The 20,000-nt window shown below is 44.6% G+C and overlaps 1 pseudogene; it reads right to left on the bottom strand.

Annotated features, from left to right (window-relative positions):
• LOC124044178 overlaps positions 1–20,000 on the bottom strand; it is a 486,633-nt pseudogene that overhangs the window by 173,790 nt on the left and 292,843 nt on the right.

The following is a 20,000-nucleotide window of genomic DNA, read 5'->3' as shown; positions in this document are numbered from 1 at the left end:
GACAGAGAGATGGAGACAGAGAGAGGGAGACAGAGGGAGGGAGACAAAGGGAGCTTGTGAATTTATGCCGTTTCAAATGCAAGGACATCCTTCTCTGAAACAGAAAACTCCTAACAGTACATCCAGTCCTCCGGTAGAACAAAAAGTCAGTTTCCTAAAATGCTCTGTTGCATTAATTATACCTGACACTAGAACAGAACCCTCAAAAAGCAAGTAAGCATTCACATAGTCTGGATCCTGCAACCAGAAAACAGACTAGCAGGAAGGGATGGTGCAGTGTTGGTTATGTCATATTCACAATGAACTAATGGACACCAGTGGAGTGACAGCAAAGAACATCTCAAGACAACACGTACACTAGATCTCTCTCTCATCCCCTCTCTCTGATGCTATGAATCTCAACTCTGTTCCTCCTGTCTTCCCTTGTTCTCCATTATCTTTCACTACAGAGTGATATTCTTCTCTGTTGCCTATATAAATGACATACATTTAGTTTGGCCTATTTGCGCTAATCAATTTGTCAATGATTTGACACAGACATGACACCAGTTAATGGTGCTCAGTGTTTGAACAAACATCATTGTGAGTGTATGAGAGAGAGAAAGAGTGACAGAGAGAGAGAGAGACCAAATTGAGACTGCATGCAGAATTCTGCAAAATCACCCTCTGTACATTAAACACCAAATAATGCATGCGGAGCAGAATTAGGCCGATACCCGCTAATTATCAAAAACCCAGAATAGAGCTTTTAAATTCTACAACCACCTAAAAGTAAGTGATTCCCAAACCTTCCATAAAAAAGCCATCACCTACAGAGAGACGAACCTGGAGAAGAGTCCCCTAAGCAAGCTGGTCCTGGGGCTCTGTTCACAAACACAAACACACCCCACAGAGCCCCAGGACAGCAACAGCAACACAATTTGACCCATCAAATCATGAGAAAACAAAAAGATAATTACTTGGCACATTGTACAAAAATACAGTGCAAACTAGAGAGAGAGAGAGAGAGAGAGAGAGAGAGAGAGAGAGAGAGAGAGAGAGAGAGAGAGAGAGAGAGAGAGAGAGAGAGAGAGAGAGAGAGAGAGAGAGAGAGAGAGAGATAGACAGAGAGAGAGAGAGACAGCGAGAGAGAGATAGACAGAGAGAGAGAGAGAGAGAGAGAGAGAGAGAGAGAGAGAGAGAGAGAGAGAGAGAGAGAGAGAGAGAGAGAGAGAGAGAGAGAGAGAGAGAGAGAGAGAGAGAGAGAGAGAGAGAGAGAGAGAGAGAGAGAGAGAGAGAGAGAGAGAGAGAGAGAGCGAGAGCTAGAGAGAGATAGACAGAGTGAGAGAGAGAGAGAGAGAGAGAGAGAGAGAGAGAGAGAGAGAGAGAGAGAGAGAGAGAGAGAGAGAGAGAGAGAGAGAGAGAGAGAGAGAGAGAGAGAGAGAGAGAGAGAGAGAGAGCGAGAGAGAGAGAGAGAGAGAGAGAGAGAGAGAGAGAGAGAGAGAGAGAGAGAGAGAGAGGAATGTATTTTTTACGCATAATAATGTTACAGGGTTGATCCTGTGTGGTTACAGGGTTAATTCTGTGTGGTTACAGGGTTGATCCTGTGTGGTTACAGGGTTGATTCTGTGTGGTTACAGGGTTGATCCTGTGTGGTTACAGGGTTGATTCTGTGTGGTTACAGGGTTGATCCTGTGTGGTTACAGGGTTGATTCTGTGGGGTTACAGGGTTGATCCTGTGTGGTTACAGGGTTGATCCTGTGTGGTTACAGGGTTGATTCTGTGTGGTTACAGGGTTGATCCTGTGTGGTTACAGGGTTGATCCTGTGTGGTTACAGGGTTGATTCTGTGTGGTTACAGGGTTGATCCTGTGTGGTTACAGGGTTGATTCTGTGTGGTTACAGGGTTGATCCTGTGTGGTTACAGGGTTGATTCTGTGTGGTTACAGGGTTGATTCTGTGTGGTTACAGGGTTGATTCTGTGCGGTTACAGGGTTGATTCTGTGTGGTTACAGGGTTGTTGTGGTTACAGGGTTGATTCTGTGTGGTTCCTGTGTTACAGTTGACACAGAGTTGATTCTGTGCGGGTTTGATTCTGTGCGGTTACAGGGTTGATTCTGTGCGGTTACAGAGTTGATTCTGTGCGGTTACAGGGTTGATTCTGTGCGGTTACAGGGTTAAAACAGAAACAACTAAAAAGTGAACTGTTTTGTCAGTAAAGGAAAGGTTCACCCATCTTGAATGTTATTTGGGTCATTTCACATTTTCATGTGGGATATTGGTGTTCAAGTAGGCAGAAATCTTATAGAAAGGAGATAGGAATCCAATGAATGAAGGAACATATTATGCCCCATTCAGCAGACTGTCGACGAATCGTTTTCACATTGTCATGCTGTGTCACGCGGTTGCTAAGCTAATCGTCATACAATCCCTTCTCAAAGTCAATGTTTTTGACGAGAAACTTGCCTATTTTCCTCGAAAGTACAGTACCAGTCAAAAGATTGGACACACCTACATATTCCAGGATTTTTCTTATTTCGACAATTTTCTACATTGTACAATAATGGTGAAGACTATGAAATAACCCATATGGAATCATGTAGTAACCAAAAAAGTGTTAAACAAATCAAAAACGCATTTTATATTTGAGATTCTTCAAAGTAGCCACCCTTTGCCTTGATGACAGCTTTGCTTGGCATTCTCTTAACCAGCTTCACAAGGTAGTCACCTGGAATGCATTTCAATTAACAGTTGTGCCTTCTTAATAGTTAATTTGTTGAATTTATTTCCTTCTTAATGAGTTTGAGCCAATCAGTTGTGTTGTGACAAGGAAGGGGTGGTATACAGAAGAGCCCTATTTGGTAAAAGACCAAGTCCATATTATGGCAAGAACAGCTCAAATAAGCAAAGAGAAATGACAGACATGAGGTTCAGTCAACATGGAACATTTCAAGAACTTTGAAAGTTTCTTCAAGTGCAATTGCAAAAACCATCAAGAGCTATGATGAAACTGGCTCTCATGAGGACCGACACAGGAAAGGAAGACCTAGAGTTACCTCTGTTGCAGAGATCAAGTAACAGACACATCTCAACATCAGCTGCTCAGAGGAGAGAGCCTGTGTGAATCAGGCATTCATCATTGAATTGCTGCAAAGAAACCACTACTAAAGGACACCAATAATAAGAAGAGACTTGCTTGTGCCAAGAAACACGAGCAATGGACATTAGACTGGTGGAAATCTGTCCTTTAGTCTGATGAGACCAAATTTGAGAGGGGGGGGGGGTTCTGCCATAATCAACATCAACATCCACATCTTTGGCATCCGGGGAACAGTGGGTTAACTGCCTTGCTCAGGGGCAGAACAAGATTTTTACCTTGACAGCTCGGGGATTCAATCCAGCAACCTTCCGGTTACTGGCCCAATGCTCTAACCACTAGGCAGGAGGAGGTGTGACAGTGTGATGGTGCTTTGCTGGTGACACTGTCAGTGATTTTTAGAATTCAAGGCACACTTAACCAGCATGGCTACCACAGCATTCTGTAGCAATAGGCCATCCCATCTGGTTTGCACTTAGAGGGACTATCATTTGTTTTTCAATAGGACAACGACCCAAAACACACCTCCAGACGGTGTACGGGTTACTTGACCAAGATGGAGAGTGCTGCATCAAATTACCTGGCCTCCACAATCATCCAACCTCAACACAATTGAGTTGGACAGCAGAGTGAAGGAAAAGCAGCCAACAAGTGCTCAGCATATGTGGGAACTCCTTCAAGACTGTTGGAATAGCATTCCAGATTAAACTGGGTGAGAGAATGCCAACAATGTGGAAAGCTGTCATCAAGGCAAAGGGTGGGTACTTTGAAGAATCTCAAATCTAAAATAAATATTTGGTTAACACTTTTTTCATTTCTACATGATTCCCTTTTCGTTATTTCATAGTTTTTATGTCTGAACTATTATTCTACAATGTAGAAAATAGTCAAAGTAAAGAAAAACCAAACCTTTGACTAGTACTGTACATAATGTCACCATTCACAAGCTATACGGTACTACATACAGCAAGTTAACTATCTCACATCATTTTTGCAATGTTGAAGGACATAACTCCTGGTACCAGAATTGCCCAGAATACATCGCGCAGCCCATTGACATAGCATGGGCAACGCTTCCCATCTTCTCAAAAGTATATCTGCCATTGTGAATTTTAGACTGCACTCTGTGAGGCACATCGATCTGCAGGTTGAACATTGTGAGATGGTAGACTCCTAAATTCATAGTGCAGTTTGTTTAGGCGATTTTACAGCTAACTAGCTATGTTACATGCTAATATTGTCTTTGCTATTATTGTGTGTAGCTACATTTGCCAGCCAGCCAGCTAGCCAGCCAGCTAGCCCATAGAGAGCATTGTATTGTGGATTTCAAACCAAATCAAAGCAAAGTTTATTCGTCAATGTGTGCCAAATACAATACAACTTACAGTGAAATGCTTACTTACAGGCTCTAACCAATAATGCAAAAAATGTATTAGGTGAACAATAAAACAACAGTAAAAAGACTGTATACAGTGGCGAGTCTATAAAAGTAGTGAGGCTACATACAGACACCAGTTAGTCAGGCTGATTGAGGTAGTATGTACATGTAGATATGGTTAAAGTGACTATGCATATATGATGAACAGAGAGTAGCAGTCATTCATATATCTTGATGTACATATTCTTTATCCCCCTACACTTGTGTGTATAAGACAGTTGTTTTGGAATTGTTAGTTAGATTACTTGTTGGTTATTAATGCATTGTTGGAACTAGAAGCACAAGCATTTCGCTACACTCGCATTAACATCTGCTAACCATGTGTTTGTGATAAATACATTTTGATTTGATTTGATTTGTGTAAAAGAAGGGGTTGGCGGGTGGTGGGTGGGACACAATGCAGATAGCCCGGTTAGCCACTGTGCGGGTTGGTCGGCCCAATTGAGGTAGTATGTACATGAATGTATAGTTAAAGTGACTATGCATATATGATAAACAGAGGGTAGCAGCAGAGTAAAAAGAGGGGCTGGAGGGGCACACAATGCAAATAGTCTGGGTAGCCATTTGATTACCTGTTCAGGAGTCTTATGGCTTGGGGGTAAAAACTGTTGAAATCCTTTTTGTCCTAGACTTGGCACTCTGGTACTGCTTGCCATGTGGTAGTAGAGAGAACAGTCTATGACTGGGGTGGCTGGGGTCCTTGACAATTTTAAGGGCTCCAGTGTTGAGGATCAGCGTGGCAGATGTGTTGCTACCTACCCTCACCACCTGGGGGTGGCCTGTCAGGAAGTCCAGGATCCAGTTGCAGAGGGAGGTGTTTAGTCCCAGGATCCTTAGTGATGAGCTTTGAGGGCACTATGGTGTTGAACGCTGAGCTGTAGTCAATGAATAGCATTCTCACATAGGTGTTCCTTTTGTCCAGGTGGGAAAGGGCAGTGTGGAGTGCAATAGAGATTGCATCATCTGTGGATCTGTTTGGGCGGTATGCAAATTGGAGTGGGTCTAGGGTTTCTGGGATAATGGTGTTGATGTGAGCCATGACCAGCCTTTCAAAGCACTTCATGGCTACGGACATGAGTGCTACGGGCCTGTAGTCATTTAGGCAGGTTGCATTTAGTGTTCTTGGGCACAGGGACTATGGTGGTCTGCCTGAAACATGTTGTTATTATAGACTCAATCAGGGACATGTTGAAAATGTCAGTGACCAGTTGGTCAGCAAATGCCCGGAGCACACGTCCTGGTAATCCATCTGGCCCCGCAGCCTTGTGAATGTTGACCTGTTTAAAGGTCTTACTCACGTCGGCTACGGAGAGCGTGATCACACAGTTGTCCGGAACAGCTGATGCACTCATGCATGCCTCAGTGTTGCTTGCCTCGAAGCGGGCATAGAAGTGATCGTGTCTGTGCTTCCCTTTGTAGTCTGTAATAGTTTGCAAGCCCTGCCACATAAGACGAGCGTCAGAGCCGGTGTCGTATGATTCAATTTTATCCCTGTATTGACGCTTTGCCTGTTTGATGCTTCGTTGCAGGGCATAGCAGGATTTCTTGTAAGCTTCCGGGATAGAGTCCCGCACGGAACATGTTCCTGTCTGTGAAAGCAAAACAATTTCTACATGGATTTTGTAGTCGACTTGAGCTGCAACAGATTTCCACAACAATTTTCCATGTTGCTTCCAACCTTATTATAACGCCAAAATGAAACATTTGTTGACAAAAAAATATTGTTTCAAATATTAGTGTTAATTAGTGTTAATAAAGGAATTAGTGCTTTTGGGTGGATTTTCCCTGTAATTCAGAGTAGTTAAGGTTAGGTCTATGGTTTGGGGAATGCTTAAAACAAAATAATTAATAACGACTCGCTATTACCATCAAATATAATTAAGACGGAGCTGCTCTTCCTCCCGGGGAAGGACTGCCCGTTCCATGATCTCGCCATCACGGTTGACAACTCCATTGTGTCCTCCTCCCAGAGCGCTAAGAACCTTGGTGTGATCCTGGACAACACCCTGTCGTTCTCAACCAACATCAAGGCGGTGGCCCGTTCCTGTAGGTTCATGCTCTACAACATCCGCAGAGTACGACCCTGCCTCACACAGGAAGCGGCGCAGGTCCTAATCCAGGCACTTGTCATCTCCCGTCTGGATTACTGCAACTCGCTGTTGGCTGGGCTCCCTGCCTGTGCCATTAAACCCTTTCAACTCATCCAGAACGCCGGAGCCCGTCTGGTGTTCAACCTTCCCAAGTTCTCTCACGTCACCCCGCTCCTCCGTTCTCTCCACTGGCTTCCAGTTGAAGCTCGCATCCGCTACAAGACCATGGTGCTTGCCTACGGAGCTGTGAGGGGAACGGCACCTCAGTACCTCCAGGCTCTGATCAGGCCCTACACCCAAACAAGGGCACTGCGTCCATCCACCTCTGGCCTGCTCGCCTCCCTACCACTGAGGAAGTACAGCTCCCGCTCAGCCCAGTCAAAACTGTTCGCTGCTCTGGCCCCCCAATGGTGGAACAAACTCCCTCACGACGCCAGGACAGCGGAGTCAATCACCACCTTCCGGAGACACCTGAAACCCCACCTCTTTAAGGAATACCTAGGATAGGATAAGTATCCCCCCTTTAAGATTTAGATGCACTATTGTAAAGTGACTGTTCCACTGGATGTCATAAGGTGAATGCACCAATTTGTAAGTCGCTCTTGATAAGAGCGTCTGCTAAATGACTTAAATGTAAAATGTAAATGTAAGTATTCTCACGTCTTGCAAGAGCATTGTGAACTGTGGAGGTGCAGTGGTCTGAGCAGCGCGCTTTGACTCTGAGTATCACGAGTCTGTGCCCAGTGTTGGGTAATCTTTTTGTTTTTTTTGGGGTGAGCGCCTTGGAAGGCAGATATCCATGTTCTCAGGACCTTTTCAAACGTCCAAAATGGAAGGCTATTTCTAGTGTATCCCATAGGGCGGCGCACAATTGGCCCAGCATCGTCCGGGTTAGGGTTTGGCTGGGATAGCCCGTCATTGTAAATAAGAACTTGTTCTTAACTGACTTGCCTAGTGACATAAAGGTTAAATAAAAAGTATCCGGATGGTGGTGAGTGAGTGAGTGATTGAGTGATTGAGTGAGTGAGTGAGTGAGTGAGTGTGTGAGTGAGTGAGTGAGTGTGTGTGTGAGTGAGTGAGTGAGTGAGTGAGTGAGTGAGTGAGTGAGTGAGTGAGTGAGTGAGTGAGTGAGTGAGTGTGTGAGTGAGTGAGTGAGTGAGTGTGTGAGTGAGTGAGTGCATGAGTGAGTGAGTGTGTGAGTGAGTGAGTGAGTGAGTGAGTGAGTGAGTGAGTGTGTGAGTGTGTGAGTGTGTGAGTGAGTGAGTGAGTGAGTGAACATGCATGCAGGTGTGTGTGTCTCTTTTTCTGTACGTGTCTTATTGAGTAGGAGAGCTGATGCTGTAATGATGCTAATCGTCCACACGGTGGATGTCAGGGCGGCTGGCTGGCTAGTGGAACATGGGAACGTTCTCCCAGGGGAACACAGAACACTTTATTACTGTTAAAAGCCTTTATGTGTTTTGGGAGGGATGGGCTCCACTCTTCAGGGAGAGATAAAATAGAATTGGGTCATGCACAGTATGTACACGCCTTAGCATCCAGAGACAGTTATTGTGTTGGGATGTTTTAATATCCTTCTCCTCACAAGGATAGTAAAACAAGGACAATTCTGACAAGTGGGGACAGTTCGCCGGTCCCCACAGGGAAAAAGGCTATTTTAGGCAAGTGGTTAGTTTTAGGGTTAGGGTTACAATTAGGGTTACAATGATGGTTGGGAGATGAGGTTTCGGGTTAGGATTATGGTCAGGGGTTAAGGTTAGGGTTTAGGTTTGTTATTGTAATTTATTATAGTAACCTGCCCAGGGACTGCGGTTGAAAATTTGTCAGCTGGCTAAAACAGTCACTTTTACTGAAAAGTTGATTAATGTGGACTGTCTCTGTTAAAAATAAACTCAATCAATTCAGGTAAAGGTTAGGGTTAGGGTTAGGTTAATGTTAGGGTTAGGGGAAATAGGATTTTGAATGACAATCAATTGATTGGTTCCCACAAGGATGGTAAAACAAACATGTTTGTGTGTGTGTTTAAAAAGTGACCGCTCTGTGAATGTACATATTAGCGGTTTACAAGGCCATTATGAAGTTCATTGCGAAGGTCATTAGAAAGGTCACCTGATAATAGCCTAACAATAGAAGACAGATCCTTCAGATCTGCATGTTAACCTTTCCTATCCTTTTACATCACCAGTCCTGTCCTTTTACATCACCAGTCCTGTCCTTTTACATCACCAGTCATATCCTTTTACATCACCAGTCATATCCTTTTACATCACCATGCATATCCTTTTACATCACCATTCATATCCTTTTACATCACCAGTCCTGTCCTTTTACATCACCAGTCATATCCTTTTACATCACCAGTCCTGTCCTTTTACATCACCAGTCATATCCCTTTACATCACCAGTCCTGTCCTTTTACATCACCAGTCATATCCTTTTACATCACCAATCATATCCTTTTATATTTACATCACCAGTCCTGTCCTTTTACATCACCAGTCATATCCTTTTACATCACCAATCATATCCTTTTATATTTACATTTACATTCACCAGTAATTTACCATTCAGATGCTACATCACCAGTCCTGTCCTTTTACATCACCAGCCATATCCTTTTACATCACCAGTTATATCCTTTTACATCACCAGTCATATCCTTTTACATCACCATGCATATCCTTTTACATCACCATTCATATCCTTTTACATCACCAGTCCTGTCCTTTTACATCACCAGTCATATCCTTTTACATCACCAGTCCTGTCCTTTTACATCACCAGTCATATCCCTTTACATCACCAGTCCTGTCCTTTTACATCACCAGTCCTGTCCTTTTACATCACCAGTCCTGTCCTTTTACATCACCAGTCATATCCTTTTACATCACCATGCATATCCTTTTACATCACCATCCATATCCTTTTACATCACCATTCATATCCTTTTACATCACCAGTCATATCCTTTTACATCACCAGTCATATCCTTTTACATCACTATTCATATCCTTTTACATCACCAGTCATATCCTTTTACATCACCAGTCATATCCTTTTACATCACCAGTCATATCCTTTTATATCACCAGTCATATCCTTTTATATCACCAGTCATATCCTTTTACATCACCAGTCATATCCTTTTACATCACCAGTCATATCCTTTTACATCACCAGTCATATCCTTTTACATCACCAGTCATATCCTTTTACATCACCAGTCATATCCTTTTATATCACCAGTCATATCCTTTTATATCACCAGTCATATCCTTTTACATCACCAGTCATATCCTTTTACATCACCAGTCATATCCTTTTACATCACCAGTCATATCCTTTTATATCACCAGTCATATCCTTTTATATCACCAGTCATATCCTTTTACATCACCAGTCATATCCTTTTACATCACCAGTCCTGTCCTTTTACATCACCAGTCATATCCTTTTACATCACCAGTCATATCCTTTTACATCACCAATCATATCCTTTTATATTTACATTTACATTTAAGTAATTTAGCAGATGCTACATCACCAGTCCTGTCCTTTTACATCACCAGTCATATCCTTTTACATCACCAGTTATATCCTTTTACATCACCAGTCATATCCTTTTACATCACCAGTCCTGTCCTTTTACATCACCAGTCATATCCTTTTACATCACCATGCATATCCTTTTACAGTACCATTCATATCCTTTTATATCACCATTCATATCCTTTTACATCACCAGTCCTGTCCTTTTACATCACCAGTCATATCCTTTTACATCACCAGTCCTGTCCTTTTACATCACCAGTCATATCCTTTTACATCACCAGTCATATCCTTTTACATCACCAGTCCTGTCCTTTTACATCACCAGTCATATCCTTTTACATCACCAGTCCTGTCCTTTTACATCACCAGTCATATCCTTTTACATCACCATGCATATCCTTTTACAGTACCATTCATATCCTTTTATATCACCATTCATATCCTTTTACATCACCAGTCCTGTCCTTTTACATCACCAGTCATATCCTTTTACATCACCAGTCCTGTCCTTTTACATCACCAGTCATATCCTTTTACATCACCAGTCATATCCTTTTATATCACCAGTCATATCCTTTTACATCACCAGTCCTCCAGAACACGTACCTATCTCAGCAGGCCTGTAGGTATGTCACAGGGTGTCTAAAGACCTTTACCATGACACCAATCTACAGAAACACTCTATCGTCTAATATCCAGGGCAAGTTATTCTGCTCTGCATATAGGCCAACACAAAATGTGCCATGACAATGGCAAGATTGCCCCAAAGGCATGTAGATATACAACTATAGGTATACAGACCATATGACCTTTGACCTGCACAGTACTGTGCTCTATTATAGGCGAGAAAATACCAACCTAGGTATAACCCCTCTCTTTACATTGGCTTTTTATTAGAGGTGCTAACAACTTTAAGTTGATGTTGAAATTTGAGGAAAGACTCTTCTAAGTAAGTTATGAGAGTGAAAATAACACACACACACACGCCAAGGCTTAATTACAGTTCGGTCTGTGGAGTGGTGCTGGGTTTGTACTCAGGGCAGTTCGGTAGCCTTTAATAGCGTTGGCTCCTCAGACTGTCCTCAGTGGACCCTTACATCTTTAGCCTTATTACCTTTCTCTATTCCTCCTTCCTGCTCTCTTTCCTCTCTCTCTCGCTCTGTCCCCCCCTTTTCTCTCTCTCTCTGTCTCTATTCCTCTCTCCTGCTCTCTTCCTGTGTAGCTCAGTTGGTAGAGCATGGCGCTTGTAACGCCAGGGTAGTGGGTTCGATCCCCGGGACCACCCATGCGTATGATGTATGCACACATGACTGTAAGTCGCTTTGGATAAAAGCGTCTGCTAAATGGCATATGTTTTTTATGTATGTTCCCTCTTTCTCTTGCTCTGCCCCCCCCCTCTCTCTGTCTCTATTCCTCTCTCCTGCTCTCTTTCCTCTTTCTCTCACTGCCCCCCCTCTCTCTCTGTCTCTATTCCTCTCTCCTGCTCTCTTTCCTCTCTCTCTCTTCCCCCTCTCCTCTCTTTCTCTCTCTGTCTCTATTCCTCTCTCTCTCTCTCTTTCTCTCCCTCCTCTCTCTCTCTCTCCCCCTCTCTCTCTCTTTCTGTCGCTGTCTCTATTCCTCTCTCCTGCTCTCTTTCCTCTCTCCCCCCCTCTCTCTCTTTCTGTCGCTGTCTCTATTCCTCTCTCCTGCTCTCTTTCCTCTTTCTCTCCCTCCCCTCTCTCTCTTCCCCCTCTCCTCTCTTTCTCTCTCTGTCTCTATTCCTCTCTCCTGCTCTCTTTCCTCTTTCTCTCCCTCCCCTCTCTCTCTCTCCCCCTCTCTCTCTCTCTCTTTCTGTCGCTGTCTCTAGTCCTCTCTCCTGCTCTCTTTCCTCTGTCTCTCTCTCTCTCTCTCTCTCTCTCTCTCTCTCTCTCTCTCTCTCTCTCTCTCTCTCTCTCTCTCTCTCTCTCTCTCTCTCTCTCTCTCTCTCTCTCTCTCTCTCTCTCTCTCTCTCTCTCTCTCTCTCTCTTTCTGTCTCTAACCAACAAGCTGATGCTGTTTGGGAGCATTGCTCTGTTTCTGTCTGGCTGTGTTTGTGGAGTTGCATCACTCCAGTTTGATGCTACCATGATGTAATAACGTCAGACTCTCACTAGAGATGTGTGTGTGTTGATGTTTAATTGTAGTTGTGTGTGTGTGTGTGTGTGTGTACACTGAGTGTAAAAAACATTAGGAACAGGTGAATCTAGGCGAAAGCTATGATCCCTTATTGATGTCACTTGTTAAATCCACACCTATCAGTGTAGATTAAGGGGAGGAGATATGTTAAATTAAGATTTTTAAGCCTTGAGACATTTGAGACATGGATTGTGTATATGTGCCATTCAGAGGGTGAATAGGCAAGTAGGGGGTGCCAGGCACACCAGTTTGAGTGTCAAGAACTGCAACACAGTTTCCCGTGTGTATCAAGCATGGTCTACCATGCATTGGAGTCAACATGGGCCAGCAACCCTGTGGAACGCTTTCGACACCTTGGAGAGTCCATGCCCCACCGAATTGAGGCTGTTCTGAGGGCAAAAGGGAGGAGGTACAACTCAATATTAGGAAGGTGTTCCTAATGTTTTGTACAATCAGTGTATATAATGTACTTGTGTGGGTGTATCACCTAGTTGTGTGTGTGGGTGTATCATCTAGTTATGTGTATGTGTGGGTGTATCACCTAGTTGTGTGTGTGGGTGTATCATCTAGTTATGTGTATGTGTGGGTGTATCACCTAGATATGTGTACGTGTGGGTGTATCACCTAGTTATGTGTATGTGTGGGTGTATCACCTAGTTATGTGTATGTGTGGGTGTATCACCTAGTTATGTGTATGTGTGGGTGTATCACCTAGTTGTGTGTGTGGGTGTATCATCTAGTTATGTGTATGTGTGGGTGTATCACCTAGTTATGTGTACGTGTGGGTGTATCACCTAGTTATGTGTATGTGTGGGTGTATCACCTAGTTATGTGTATGTGTGGGTGTATCACCTAGTTATGTGTATGTGTGGGTGTATCACCGAGTTATGTGTACGTGTGGGTGTATCACCTAGTTATGTGTATGTGTGGGTGTATCACCTAGTTGTGTGTGTGGGTGTATCATCTAGTTATGTGTATGTGTGGGTGTATCACCTAGTTATGTGTACGTGTGGGTGTATCACCTAGTTATGTGTATGTGTAAGTGCATCACCTAGTTATGTGTGTGTGTGCGTGTGTGTGTGTGTGTGTGTGTGTGTGTGTGTGTGTGTGTGTGTGTGTGTGTGTGTGTGTGTGTGTGTGTGTGTGTGTGTGTGTGTGTGTGTGTGTGTGTGTGGGTGGGTGGGTGGGTGGGTGGGTGTATCACCGAGTTATGTGTGTGTGTGGGTGTATCGCCTAGTTATGTGTGTGTGTGTATTACCTAGTTATGTGTATGTGTAAGTGCATCACCTAGTTATGTGTGTGTGTGGGTGTATCACCTAGTTGTGTGTGTGTGTGTGTGTGTATCACTTAGTTATGTGTATGTGGGTGTATTACCTAGTTATGTGTGTGTGTGTATCACCTAGTTATGTGTGTGTGTATCACCTAGTTATGTGTGTGTATGTATCACCTAGTTATGCGTATGTGTGGGTGTATCACCTAGTTATGTGTGGGTGTATCACCTAGTTATGTGTGGGTGTATCACCTAGTTATGTGTGTGTGTGTATGTATCACCTAGTTATGCGTATGTGTGGGTGTATCACCTAGTTATGTGTGTGTGTGTATGTATCACCTAGTTATGCGTATGTGTGGGTGTATCACTTAGTTATGTGTGTGTGTATGGGTGTATCACCTAGTTATGTCTGTGTGTGGGTGTATCACCCAGTAATGTGTGTGTGTGTATCACCTAGTTATGTGTCTGTGTGTATCACCTAGTTATATATGTGTGTGTGTGTTTGTGTGTGTGTGTGTGTGTATATCACCTAGTTATGTGTGTATGTGGGTGTATCACTTAGTTATGTGTGTATGTGTGGGTGTTTCACCTAGTTATGTGTGTGTGTGAGTGTAAGTGCTGAAAGTGTGTGTATGTGGGGGTGTTTCACCTAGTTATGTGAGTGTGTGAGTGTAAGTGCTGAAAGTGTGTGTATGTGCTGAATGTGTGAGTCTATGGGTTGTGCGACGGCGGGAGGGGGGCGGTCACGGTGTTATCAGGTAATCACACAGCACCAATTACACTGAATACTGATACCATTCTAATTACATCAAACCGCTACGTACATAATTGCACGACTGATGATCCTATAGCTAATTACTAAAGGAGAGAGAGAGAGAGAGAGAGAGAGAGAGAGAGAGAGAGAGAGAGAGAGAGAGAGAGAGAGAGAGAGAGAGAGAGAGAGAGAGAGAGAGAGAGAGAGAGACAGAGAGAGAGAGAGAGAGACAGAGAGAGAGAGAGAGAGAGAGAGAGAGAGAGAGAGAGAGAGAGAGAGAGAGAGAGAGAGAGACAGAGAGAGAGAGAGAGAGAGAGAGAGAGAGAGAGAGAGAGAGAGAGAGAGAGAGAGAGAGAGAGAGAGAGACAGAGACAGAGACAGAGAGAGAGAGAGAGACAGAGAGAGTGAGAGAGAGAGAGAGAGAGAGAGAGAGAGAGAGAGAGAGAGAGAGAGAGAGAGAGAGGTCACCACATAAGGACAAGGTGGAATAGGAAACACAGTCACCATCGATCATCATAGGGACCAGGAGAGGGAAGCAGGGAAAACCCAGCCTTTATCAGTGCAACAGAGACCATGCAAACCATTTATTAACACACTCACACACAGACAGAGGCAGGCACGCAAGCACACGCAAGCACACGCATACACACAGCCTGTGACATGTGATTGACACACACTTCCATTGTTTCTGGAGTGAATCATAACATGTTTGTGTGTGTGTGTCTCTAATACGTTTTATCTCTGTGACGGCTGCAGAGACACACAACAGGTCTGTTGTTGTGACGGCTGCAGAGACACACAACAGGTCTGTCTTTGTGACTGCTGAGGAGACACACAACAGGTCTGTTGTTGTGACGGCTGCAGAGACACACAACAGGTCTGTCTTTGTGACTGCTGAGGAGACACACAACCGGTCTGTTGTGACGGCTGCAGAGACACACAACAGGTCTGTCTTTGTGACTGCTGAGGAGACACACAACAGGTCTGTCTTTGTGACTGCTGAGGAGACACACAACAGGTCTGTCTTTGTGACTGCTGAGGAGACACACAACAGGTCTGTTGTTGTGACGGCTGCAGAGACACACAAAAAATCCTGCAAGCTACCAAGTTGAGGGACTTATATCAGTTAATGTGTATATGTCTGCCTCTAGGGAGCTGAAGTTTTACTGCACTTCTGTTCCAGTTTAGTAGCTTGAATCAAGCAGGATATAGAGGAAGTTATTGTTGCAGAGAATTACCTCACAAAACAAACACTGGGCCAATTGTGCACTGCCCTATGGGTCTCCTGAGTGGCGCAGTGGTCTAAGACCCTACATTTCAGTACAAGAGGTGTCACTGCAGTACTTGGTTCAAATCCAGGCTGATTAGGAGTCCCATAGGGCGGCGCACAATTCTTCCAGGTTTGGCCGGGATAGGCCATCATTGAAAAAAATAATTTCTTCTTAATTAACTGACTTGGCTAGTTAAATAAAAAAACGATATATATATATATATATATATATATATATATATATATATATATATATATATATATATATATATATATACAGTGACTTTGGAAATTATTCAGACCCCTTGACTTTTTCCACGACCCGTTGACTTTATTTTTGTTACGTTACAGCCTTATTCTAAAATGGATTCTATACACAATACCCCATAACAACAAGCGAAAACAGGTTTTTAGAAATTTTTGCAAACGTACTAAATAAAAAAAAACAGAAATCCCTCATTTACATAAGTATTCAGATCCTTTGTTGTGAGATTTGTAATTGAGCTCAGGTATATCCTGTTTCCATTGATCATCCCTGAGATGTTTCTACAACTTCATTAGAGTCCACCTGTGGTAAATTCAGTTGATTGGACTTTATTTGGAAAAGCACACACCTGTTTACATAAGGTCCCACAGTTGACAGTGCATGTCAGAGTAAAAACCAAGCCATGAGGTTGAAGGAAATGTCCGTAAAGCTCCGAGACAGGATTGTGTCGATGCACAGATCTGGGGAAGGGTAAAAAAAAAATCCCCAGCATTGAAGATCCCCAAGAACACAGTGACCTCCATCATTCTTGAATGGAAGAAGTTTGGAACCACCAAGACTCTTCCTGGAGCTGTCCGACCAGCCAAACTGAGCAATCGGGGGAGAAGGGCCTTGGTCAGGGAGGTGACCAAGAACCTGATGGTCACTCTGACAGAGCTCCAGAGTTCCTCTGTGGAGATGGGAGAACCTTCCATCTCCGCAGCACTTCACCAATCAGGCCTTTATGTCAGAGTGGCCAGACAGAAGCCACTCCTCAGTAAAAGGCACATGACAGCCCACTTGGGGTTTGCAAAAAGGTACCTAAAGACTCTGACCATGAGAAACAAGGTTCTCTGGTCTGATGAACCCAAGATTGAACTCTTTGGCCTTAATGCCAAGCGTCACATATGGAGGAAACCTGGCACAGGACCACAGACTAGGGTGAAGGTTCACCTTCCAACAGGACAACGACCCTAAGCACACGGCTAAGACAACACAGGAGTGGCTTCGGGACAAGTCTCTGAATGTCCTTGAGTGGCCCATGCAGAGCCCTGACTTGAACCCGGTCGAACATCTCTGGAGAGACCTGAAAATAGCTGTGCAGCAACGCTCCCCATCCAACCTGACAGAGCTTGAGTTGATCTGCAGAGAAGAATGGGAGAAACTCCCCAAATACAGGTGTGTCAAGCTTGTAGCAACATACCCAAGAAGACTTAAGGATGTAATCACTGCCAAAGGTGCTTCAACAAAGTACTGAGTAAAGGGTCTGAATACATATGTAAATGTGATATTTAATTTTTTATTTTAGGGGGAATTTTGTGTATTGTGGGGTATTGTGTGTAGATTGATGAGGGAACATTTTTATAATATGGCTGTAACCTAACAAAATGTGGAAAAAGTCAAGGGGTCTGAATACTTTCAGAAGGCACTCTATATACAGTTTATATAGCAGCTATGCACTGTAGTGTATACACAGCAAATACCATACATGTGTATATTGTTTTGAATCTGGAGTTCATTTAAAATATTTTAATGTCACTCTGAAACACACATACCAGCCGACTGTGAGCGTTCATGTATCAGCAGTGTGGATATAAGCTATATGGATATAAGCTATATGGATATAAGCTGTGTTTGTGTGTGTGTGTGTGTACACAATGGGACTCCATGGTCTAAGTGCAGCTTTGTGTGCATGTGAATGTATACATTTTGTGTGTGTGTGTGTGTGTGTGTGTGTGTGTGTGTGTGTGTGTGTGTGTGTGTGTGTGTGTGTGTGTGTGTGTGTGTGTGTGTGTGTGTGTGTGTGTGTGTGTGTGTGTGTGTGTGTGTGTGTGAGAGAGAGAGAGAGAGAGAGAGAGAGAGAGAGAGAGAGAGAGAGAGAGAGAGAGAGAGAGAGAGAGAGAGGGCGAGCAAGCGTGAGAGAGAGAGCAAGGGGGCGTGAGATAGAGAGCGAGAGAGCGTGAGAGAGAGAGAGCGAGAGAGAGAGAGAGAGCGAGAGAGACAGAGAGAGAGAGAGCAGAGAGAGAGAGAGAGAGAGAGAGAGAGAGAGAGAGAGAGAGAGAGAGAGAGAGAGAGAGAGAGAGAGAGACAGAGAGAGACAGAGAGAGAGAGAGAGAGAGAGAGAGAGAGAGAGAGAGAGAGAGAGAGAGAGAGAGAGAGAGAGAGAGAGAGAGAGAGAGAGAGAGACAGAGAGAGAGAGAGAGAGAGAGAGAGAGAGAGAGAGAGAGAGAGAGAGAGAGAGAGAGAGAGAGAGAGAGAGAGAGAGAGAGAGAGAGAGAGAGAGAGAGAGAGAGAGAGAGAGAGAGAGAGAGAGAGAGAGAGAGAGAGAGAGACAGAGACAGAGAGAGAGAGAGAGAGAGAGAGAGAGGGTGGGTGCTTGCGGACCCGTGTGTATTAATGCCGAGTGGGGACTCTATAAGCTTTGTGATCAGTCATCCACAATCCCATTTCTGCTCGGCGGCGGAAAAGCTTGCTGGACTTTCCAGACAGCTTATTCTGGATGAGTGACTGTGGGGAAACAGAAAATTAATGACTTACGAACGGAGCCGGAATACTCGGATCATTGGACTTCTCTCTGTCAAGACTGCAGCTGCTGGGAGATTTGTGGGAAAGGAACGCACTACTAGTAAATTAATGACAAAGTTGAAAAAAAGAAAACAAATGAAAATGAGAGATGCATAGAATTCATGTTTGTAGGCCAAGATGTATGAAGAGCAATACATGTATGCCCGTGTAAAGTTACTGCTTGCTTATTGAGTACCACCTCCTGATTTGGCTCACACAAAGGCTCAAACTCAGGACCTCTGGCTTGCTAGCACACCTGACCGCCTCGCTGAAGAGTCTGACTAGTCGCTGCCACACGTAAAGCTAGCTATTCACTGGAGCAAATGGAGACACTTCAGGCTATAGAGGAAGTTGCACACATCCCCATGTGCTACACACACACACGCATGCAAGCACGTACACACACACACACACACAACTGTGAGGTCCTGAATAGAAGGCTGTGCTGTGGAACTGGTAATAGGCTCCCAGAGGTCTGAGCAGGGGATGTAACAGAAGGAAAGGAGGAATGCAGGGATGTAGAGGCAAACATTTTCCCTCATTATCTCTCCACAACAGTTTTCCAAAAGTGTCCTTCTGCAGTGGGATGTGGTGCTGATGATGCAAATTAGTTTGGCCTTGTTCTCGATAGGAATCAGTTGAGACTAATGCTATTGTATTACTTATCATGTAATCATAGCAGATGCAAGGCCCAAGTCCTGCTCTCTGCTTCACTCCACACCCCAACTGTTACCATGACAATGGTGAGGTGGTTGGGGTCTTCCAAAGGGACTCTGGATGCTGTTATGTGAAATGCCAAAGCACTGATGCACTGATACCATTAGTCTCTCCTGAATGTCTGGTCAGAGAGAAGACTCCTTGACAAGCTCCGGCTGGCTTTCTGCAACCTCTGGCCTTCTGCAACCTCTGCCTGTCCCTCACCGTCCCTGGTCCCACATATCCCTGGATTTCGTCATGGGTCTCCCCCCGTCTGAGGGCAACACTGCCACCCTGACAGTGGTCCCACAGTTTTCCAAGGCCGCCCACTTCATTCCTCTCCCCAAACTACCCTCGGCCAAGGAGATGGCCCAGCTCATGGTGCAGCACGTCTTCCACATCCATGGACTGTCGGCCAGCCTGTCCTCTGGGCTCCTCCCCCAGTCCAATGGCAGTTGGAGTGAGCCAACCAGGACCTTGAGACAACTCTGCGCTGGTCAACTCTGCGCTGGTCAACTCTGCGCTGGTCAACTCTGCGCTGGTCAACTGCGCTGGTCAACTCTGCGCTGGTCAACTCTGCGCTGGTCAACTCTGCGCTGGTCAACTCTGCGCTGGTCAACTCTGCGCTGGTCTCCACCAAACCCACCACCTGGAGCCAGCAGCTTGTGTGGGTGGAATACACCTGCAACACCCTTCCCTGCTCTGTATCACCCTCTGAATGTTCCCTGGGGTATCAGCCCCCACTCTTCCCCGAGAAGGAGGAAGAGGTCAGCGTACCTTCTGCCCGTTTCATCGACGGCCAACCGGCTTACATGGTGAGACTTCGACCGCGGCCTGGAGGAGAGGTGCTGGGTTCCCGCCAGGGACATCCTGGACCTAGTCCTCATCGCCA

The sequence above is a fragment of the Oncorhynchus gorbuscha genome, linkage group LG09 (assembly GCF_021184085.1).
Source record: "Oncorhynchus gorbuscha isolate QuinsamMale2020 ecotype Even-year linkage group LG09, OgorEven_v1.0, whole genome shotgun sequence".
Classification (NCBI taxonomy): domain Eukaryota; kingdom Metazoa; phylum Chordata; class Actinopteri; order Salmoniformes; family Salmonidae; genus Oncorhynchus; species Oncorhynchus gorbuscha.
Note: the sequence above shows the minus strand (reverse complement) of the source record. Positions and strands in the feature narration are given on the sequence as shown.